Consider the following 9207-nt stretch of genomic DNA (forward strand, 5'->3'; position numbering starts at 1 on the left):
GCAAGGCCAAAGCAGACGCGTTTGAATCGGTACAATCCACTATCGGTTATGAAGGTAGTCAATTCTCTACTTTCAGGACTCAGCAGGACTTGGTGGTATGCGGCTGCTAAATCAATCTTGGAAAAATACTTTGCACCGTGAAGTTTGTGCAGCAGTTCTTCCGTGTGAGGCAACGGAAATTTGTCAATGACAACCGCTTTGTTCGGTTCGCGTAGGTCGACACAAATTCTTATCTTGCCATTTTTCTTTGCCACTACTACGATTGGTGATACCCATTTTGAGGCATCCACCTTTTCTATCACATCATTCTGCTCAAGGCGCTGCAGCTCTTCACGCACCGCGTCTCGCACTGAAAGTGGCAAACGGCGTAACTTAGCAGCGACAGGCGTGACCCCTTGTCTTATCTTGACCTTGTGAATGAAATTTGCTGCTAGCCCTAACTTTCCATCGAACAAGGTTGAAAATTCGGAGAAAAGTTCAGGATCAAGGCCTTCTGGCGCTTGTGTAATGTTAGTGCATTGAAGTGACATACCATTGATGTGCAGCCGCAGGGCTTCGATAGCGTCGATGCCGAGGATGTCCGTACCGCCTTTGACGACGTAGAAAAGTATCTCGGCGTGCCGACCTTGGAAGAAGACTGGCGCCGTAAGACACCCCTCAGTGCTTATTCTGCGGCGAGAAAAATCGTACAGTGCCGCTGAGGTCGGCTGCACCGGAGGGCATTTCAACCTCGAATACGTGACGGCCGACAGAATCGAGACAGCAGAGCCTGTGTCTACGAGGAGACGTACGGGCACGTCCTGCACGAGGGTGTCCACATGTATTGCTGCTTTTTTCTGCCGGGCGAGAAGCAACACGTTGAGGTCTTCGGATATATTGCAGGTATCAACCTCTCGGACAGCAAGTGCCCGCTCGTCTGGCATGCCGCTCCGACATACACGCTGGAAATGTCCCCGTTTGCCGCATTTACTGCATGTTTTATCCCGCGCCTTGCATGTTTTGGAATCTGCGAGATGCCGAGAAGACCCGCAACGAAAACACGCTTTGTGCTGCGAAGACGGCATTCGTGCTTCTGTACGGGCTGGCATCTGATGTTTATCCACCTTTTGGATGCTCGCGGCTGATGACTGTAGCTCAAGTGAGTATTTCGTGGCTTCTTCAGTGTTGTTCGAGATAGTCAGCGCACGTTCAAGCGTAAGCGAAGTTCCTTCCAGAAGTAGGCGTTCCCGAAGAACATGGTTGCTCGTTTTCGCTACAAGCTGGTCACGAATGAAGTCGTCAGTTTGCTCCCCGAAGTTGCAGGACAATGCCAACTCGCGCAGTGCCGTGACGAATGCTGCTGCGGTCTCCCCAGGCAGTTGGGTGCGCTGTCCGAACCGGTGCCGTTCCACGACGATGTTCGTTTTAGCAGTGAAGTAGGCGTCCAACGTAGCCACCGCTGCATCGTACTCGTCGCTCGGGCCGCTTTCTTCTTTTCCCGCTGTATGCGGTAATGCGTAGTACAATCGCTGGCCTTCCACCCCCAAGCAGTTCAACAGCAAAGCTTTACGGCGAGCAGATGAGTGGACGTCGCTCCCCGATGCCAGGAGATAATTCTTGAAAAGGCGGTGCCACTGCGTCCACGGAAGGGTAGGCTTCCCGGGCGTCGGCAGGAACTCGGGCGGTTGGTGCAGGCTCATTGCTTCAGCTTTCGGTCACTTCACCACTCGTCGCCAACTGTGGTATCCGCCGCCATGCCCTGCCGAACTACGTCGGAGAGCCGCAGGATCGCGAAGTAACTACACCGACCCAGTACCTCAAACAACTCTGTTTATTCTTAGTCCGTGATGGTTAATATACCCAGATGTTAGCTGACATGATAAGGCACGTGCGCGTGCATCTGCGCATGCCTAGGGCTATCTAGATGATAACGCACATGCTGAATACAACAGAATACACAATTTGTGCATGTCGATCATATATATTAGTTTTGCATCCGTGATGTGTTGCGGTTATGACTTCATATTGTAATGTTTCTAAGTCTGGAGGCGTTGGCAAGGGAGTGACATGTCCATAGAGCCAATGGGGACGAAGTTTGGACACGATGGTAGCGCCGTCTGGATTCTAACGGTAGTTGAAAAAACAATTAAAAATGTTATCTTGCTCTCAACAGAAAAAGCTTTTATCATCTTTCACATGCAATTTAGTTTTAAGAACTACGAATATTGTTTGTAGATTTTTTAGCTGTGTATAAAATGAAATACGTTTCAAACGCACAAGGGCGCTTTGATATGGCGGCGGGCGTTCCGCATAGCAGACGATGCCGTCGTCGTCTGCTACTGCGTCGCCGCTGTCCCCCGCTCGCTCCGGCAGCCCCCTCTCCGCCCACCCTGAATTTCTCTCGTTTCCATAACGTACACTGTAGTCAATTACTCATTAGGTACTCACAAGTATCTTACATACTTACTTTAGTAGGGTAGTGCTGCCGCATACAGGTCGAGCGAAATGACAACGCTGATCACACAAACTTGCTGCAATAAATTATTTTATTGCGACTGCATCGATGTTTACACAAAACGAACGACACGTAAGTAGCGTTTTAGCATGTATACCAGTGAATAACATGCATGCATAAGCATTTATATGCAAAGAAGGTACGTACTACGCATAGCCCCACCACAGATGTCCGGAGCACAGAAGCTGTCCAGCGTTGGATGATAAATACACCGAACTGCACGAAGCCTTCGCTGGTATAAGAAAGGTATACCGCTAAAGTCTCTGCACTTCTGCTGCTCAAGATGTCGCACCACTTCATTCACAGTAATCAGCAAACTGTCTATAACTGATATGAACATATACGCGTCCCTTGCACGGCCACCAGTGCTACCAGTGCGGCGTGACTGTTTGTTTTCTGGTTTGCGCTGCCACCAAAAGTGCGTTACTTTCAAATCTTTTTAGCCTTCGCGCTATGCACGCTTCTGGCAGCCTAAAATTAAATGAGAAACGGTTTTTCATGCATATTGATCTGAAGTCTTACAAATAAAATCGGCGAAAAAAAGGCTTAGATGGCGTTTCGATTACCGCTGCCGGCGGTGCGCTGTCGTCGTTTCGATGGGGGCGACACCTGAAGGCCCGGACGCGAACCTCGCATCATGCCACCGGCTTGGCGTTGGTCTGAACATACAGAGCAAATCGTTACATCGGCGTGCGGTTGGCAAGAAGTAAATGAGCTCTGGCGTCGCGGCCGCTCCCAACGGAGGCCAGAAAAACAGCCGTCGTTCGATATCCCCACACCAGAAACGCATCTCGGGCAATTCTTGCACTTCCACTTACTTCAGCTATACGTTAGGTATCAGTTAAAAAGGTTTCGAGGCTAAAATGCAGAAACTTCAACCATTTCAACTCATCTACGCCGAGATCGGTCCTACCCAGTGCGGCTCCCAGCGAGCGTTAGGCCTAGCGTACCGGCCGAGTCCGTCTGCATGCCACCGGCGCTTCTTGGTTTAAGTACACGCAATTCCAACGTGTAAGATTTATTGTAAAATATAGTCTGGACATTCGTTAACCTAAATTAACCATTTTTTCTTGTGTACGGTGTTCGCACAAGGAGCGATGACCATCGATGCGACGTGCTTTCAGCAACGAACGTAGGCTCACCGAAAGCAGCCGGCCGCACTCGCCGGTACTTCTCTGACTCATACATCAGAACACATACCTTAGTTAGTGAACTAACACACCGGTATCTTTTTTCAACTAAATGTATTTGTTTTTGCTGAGCGGTTTTATAGTTGTAGGTATCGCTAGAACTGCAAGTCAGAATACAGACACGCCCGCCCCGCAGTAATATCGTCACTCGCGCGACAAAACTACTCAGTATGAATTCATGTAGGCGCGTGTTTATCGAACGAGTCATCATAAAGCTTCTGTACATGCTCATCATTAGCAAGGGCGAGAAACGGCTATTAAAAATCGGCAGTAACAGCTGTCAAACTGTACCCGGCTCCCCGATCCATTTGATAATTGTCGGAGTTAAAACGGGAATTCTTGAAGAAACCTAGTGCTCTTCCCATTTTGGGCATTTCATTCGTTGCCGGCCACCCTCTGTTTGTGTCTAATAAAGAAGCATGCGTGATCTGGAAATGAAGATCGCGTCTTCCTTGAATGCACGACACCGAAATATGAAACGAAACGCTTTCTTACTGTATTTACTAGCTCTTTTACATCGTTTTTTAACGTGTTTCGGCGTGGCGCACTGGTAGAGTACTCGCTTGGAGTTTGAGAGGTGGCGAGTTCGAGTCCTCGTGGTGGAGTTTTTTTTTTTTTTTTTCGTACGGCTTTTTTTTGTTTTTTTATTGCACTAATCCTTTCTATATGACTTTTTCTAGTAATTTATTTATGTAGGGAACGTAGGCACCGCTGTTTTAACGCTGTAGAGCCGTTTTGACCTTGAGTACCCAGCGCCTCCCAGTAAAACGCCTCTCCAGCGGCCCAGTATCCAGCGCGACGCTGGACCCATAATCCGGCATGGCACTGGACGCTGGTACCCAGTGGCGCTTGGTTTTGCAATAGGGATAGCACGATATCGAGTTCGAGGCAAGCCGTCCGGCGTCCATTCTCTAGCGGCATGCGTTAAAATTGGGTATAAACGTAAGGCCAAAGCGATGAAGTACACACACGATAAATTCAGCTGTGTATCTTACGATCAGTGGTACAAAGCTCGCTTTATGAGGGACGAATGGCCCCGGCAGTTTTCACCTTTTCATTTGCATTCTCCCTTCATCTCTCGCTTCCTGTGCATTGGACTGTTTTATTACGCATCGTGAAATGGTCTCTTGATGGTTGCCTTTTGTTTGTATACTTAAAATCTGAGCAATTACAGAAAATTATCAATTGACAATTTCCTGGAATTGCTCATATTTTACCTATCATCTACACTTGTTGATTTTAACGGTGATGCGTTCATTCAAAAGGACGGTGTGTGCCTCGGCTCACACATCGCGCCGATTTTATGTGATTTCTATTTATCCAGTTTTGACAAGAGAGTGAACGCGTGTTTGACAAGACTTGAGTTGCAAAAAAAATTTTAGGTATGTCGATGATTTTCTGATTTTTATGAAAGGCGTGGCTAATGATGCAAAGGTTGTTGCTGTGACTAGTATTCTGGAAACGTTCAAAGCAAATTCCTGCGGGCTAAGGTTCACACATGAGATGCCAGTAGACGGGTGCTTGCAATTCCTCGATCTCTGCATTAGGTTTATTGAATGTCAACTTTGCTGGGCATATTGCCCCCGAAGTAAGAAACCCATCCTCAACTATATTTCGGCCCACTCGAAGACAGTCAAAAGGGGAATAGCAGTGAATTGCCTTCGAGTCGCCCGCAGAAAACCTGTGAGCACCAGGTGGCCTGGAGCGTTATGCACCAGGTTAGTAGACTGCGAAGCGTGGGGTTCCCTGACGGCACCATAGTGTCTGTAGCGGAAAGCCTCGTTTCCGAGGTCAAGCATGCTCGACCAAGCACGGGGCTCAGTGAGCAGTGCAGTCAGGCGCGTCATGTACCGGTGCCGTACATGCACAAAGTGCCGCACCGTCTCAAGAAGGCAGCACTGAAGTGCGACGTTTCAGTAGTTTTTACTGCGCCGAAAAAACTCTCCAGGATGTGCCGCATAGTAAATGCCGCGGAGGGTGTTCGCGCCTGTGTAAAAAAGCATGCCACGCAGTTCGTATAATGCTACGTTGCAGTGGTTTACGTGATTCCACTGTCATGCGGTAAGCTCTATATTGGTCAGACGGGTCGTTGCTTAAACGACTGTTTGAAGGAACACCGTGCAGCTGTCAGTGCTGTCGCGGTTGCCGGACATCTCGCGGACCATTGCCGGAGATGTATGTGTACAGCGCAGTTTAACTGCACACGTGTGCTCAGGCGGTTGAGAGGGCAAGCAGGCAGATAAATTTTCGATGCTTTTTGAATAAGAAAAGTGGGTGATAGATGTGTGAGTGCACCGTCACTGGCTCTCAGCAATAGATAATGCATATACTTAAAAAGAAATCTGCGCACGGAACCGTTTGCCTAGGTGTGGCACGTGTGGGTTGCGTAAGCATGGGAAGTGTTAAGGTTAGTGACGTTTTGCGGGGCGTGTTTGAGTGATATTTTGCGTGTTGCAAAACCTCCTGCGTAGTTTGTGTTTTCGTGTTTTTTGTGAATAAATGCTCAGATGAAGTTTGCGCTCCATCCTGTCTGTCGTCTGTACCTTGTCTGTGGTTTCTTTTGCGCTATTCAGTCGTGTCTGCAGTAAATACGCACCAACTAGCCCAACTCACGTCTCTAATTATCCGGGAAATTATTTCCATGGCCTTGCCAGCTAGCACACAGACAGGAGTACGCTGCTTTGCACCGCCTTTGATTTCAACATTTTTTTCCCCATCCACGTTTGACTTCTCGAAATCATCCGGAATGATATCGGCGGTCCGAGAGAAAAAAAAAATCCTCAACATAGCACTTCAAATGTTTTAACACTCACAAAGAGCAGCATAAGTAAACCCAGAACGGGGCCGCTGGAATGTTAGCTGGAGCCGGCGACAGTGGATAAATGGATACAGAAACACTATGACGATTTCTCATCACTTCAAACCAGGATTTTCTCCTGCAGTTCTGTCTTGTTATAATATCTGATTAGTTGTGGCATCAAGCAAGGGTGCAAAATAAAAATGCAAGTTGGAAAAATTAAAACGCAGAAAAACGAAACCGGTGTTTTCGTTGAGGAGGAGGAAAACGAAACCGAACGACAGATGTTGTCTTTCGTGTAGATACTATAAAATGAAGCTAACTGCCCAAAACTCGAACGCGTAATACGCTACAACGTGAAAGTATCGTTTCTTGGGAACAAATACGTGCCAGCAACAAAAATTCTAATCAATGCCCAATATTTTAAGCCTAATCAAAGGCAAGTTTTAATTTTCTGAATTTCCATGTGGGCCCGTATTCACAAAAATGATTAATGGTAAAAATTATTGTAAAATAATTGTTCAATCAATCACGATACGGGACATATCATTAACGAAACCGGATGACCAGTGGGAAAAGGCACGTATAAAGAGAAGTATTTTTGTTAAGTATGTGCCTGGTCTTTCTGCTACAGCAATCAGCATCTACTGAATCAGCACTTATGTAAATTATTATTTCTTAAGTGGTGTAACTTTTATGTGAGTGTAATACGCCCACAAAATGTGAGTGCCATTTATTTGATGGCGATAAGCCGAGCGAGCCGAGAAAACCGAACAAGGAACCCTTTCGGCGCACAGTATTAACCAAGGAGTGGAAGGAACAAAGCGGACACCGCGCGATCTACCGAGTGTGCGTGTTCTTCGCCAGTCCGTGTCTGTTGCGCTGTTCTGACATATATAACTTCCAACATTTTGTCTATTTTAGAACCCGGTACACATATGTACAGAAAACAGATAGCAGCTTATGCAGGCGCATTTGTACAAGTTAAGTGCTTTAAAAAAATCAATATGAATGTGTACATTGCAGGATGACGTCGTAAGCTAGCATTGTGTCAGCGTCGTTCCTTTCAGTCCTTTGACCGCTTGTAGAGCTAAAGTAGTTACTGCCATTAAGCAACATGCCCTACGTTATGCTCTATAGAAGTGGAATGTTTTTTCAAGTTGCCTGTGAGTTTACCCAGGGAACTGCGTGTAGCTTACTTAGCAGACGTACCTCGCACGAAAGTTTCTTCGAAACCGCGAAGCTTTCCAGGCGAGTTTTGTACAGCCACGCAAAACTTAATTATTATTTTTCCTTGCCCCACATAATGAAAACAAACACCACCTCCCGCTAAAGGGGACCATGAGGCGATGCGAAGCCAGAGCACTTGCACGATCGCGTTCCGTTGGCGTTCGTTGGGCATGCTACCGACCTCGCGTCGTGGAACGCGAAGAGGGACGCTACACGCGTCGTATCTTCCATCTAGCCTGGCCGTTAATTCTCACAGGGCAGGCGGGCGAGAGGGGGGCAGCGTAGGAGAGGAGAGAGAAGGGGAGGGGACGCGCATGCGCTCGAGCACATCGCGGCGTTGCGCAGGAGAGAATTTCGGTATGTCTAGCCAAAGCCACCTAGCTTTGGTCTAGCCCGCGTTTCAGAGGAAGAGTGGAAAGGGGGAGGGGAGATGGGTATGGGAGAGGGGAGAGGGAAATTGGGAGGGAAAGTGGAGATGGGGAGGGGAGAGAGAAAGTGGAGAGGGAATGATGGGAGGGGAGGGGAGAGGGAAAGTGGATATGGGAAGTGGAGAGGGGAGGGGAGAGGGAAAGTGGGGAGGGGAGGGGAGAGGGAAAGTGGAGAGGAGGTGTGTGGAGAGGGTATGCGCATGCGCAGTAAGGGTGGTCACGCCGCACACCACCACCACCACCACCACCACCGGATTGAGCTCCGCCTTAAGATACTTCGCATCTAAAAAATCACAGCATATCCACGGAGTGAATGATGATGAGTGGGCGAAGCTGCGGAGGTTCATCGGTAAACCGTGAATCTTCCGTGAATTCTGCCCAGTACATCATCACCGACGTGAGATCGGGCACGTTTATACTAAAGGTTCGATGAGTTATGACGACTTGCAGCTCACTTTAATTTTACATGTACGCTGTGAATTTTCATTGTTTAGAAAACCATTGCTTTAGAAAACACCTGGCGTCTTTCGTTAAGCAGCTGGCGTCTTTTCGTTTTGCTTTAGAAACATCTGGCGTTCTTCCGTTTTGCTTTTACAAAACATCTGGCGTCTTTCGTTGGTTTATTTCATCAATCAACGGCGTTTTGAACAAAATTTTTATTGTTTAATCACGCACAGGAGAAATCTCACCAGGCACTATACTTGGAGGTAAAGAATGGCTGCTAATGGGAATGAGAGACAGAAGAAGTCGGCTTTTAGCTACCGCTGCGAATTTTTTATTGTTCAACAACGCACAGGAAAAATCTCCCACCGGCACCACCTTGGAGGTCAAAGCGTAAGACTGGTTACGCACTACGACTATGACTACAACTACGAGGGACGAACGGGTGCCGCCTTAAGGAGCTTCGCCCCTAAAAAAAAGCTCCTTGCTGCACGCCTTTCGGTTGCTGCAGCCTGCACATGACTGCGTAGCAACCAAACACGGCTCTTGGTGTCCGTGTTTATCAAATAAAAAAAAGCATAGGGGCTACTAAGTGTCCCTTCACAACGCGTCTTCAACGCAGCTGCG

At 47.8% G+C, this 9207-nt stretch overlaps 1 pseudogene; it reads right to left on the bottom strand.

Moving 5' to 3' along the window:
* Nucleotides 1-1177: 1177 nt before the first annotated feature.
* LOC125758659 (uncharacterized) lies at nucleotides 1178-1813 on the bottom strand (annotated as a pseudogene).
* Between the last annotated feature and the right edge of the window lie 7394 nt (nucleotides 1814-9207).

This window comes from Rhipicephalus sanguineus, chromosome 5 (genome assembly GCF_013339695.2).
Source record: "Rhipicephalus sanguineus isolate Rsan-2018 chromosome 5, BIME_Rsan_1.4, whole genome shotgun sequence".
Classification (NCBI taxonomy): domain Eukaryota; kingdom Metazoa; phylum Arthropoda; class Arachnida; order Ixodida; family Ixodidae; genus Rhipicephalus; species Rhipicephalus sanguineus.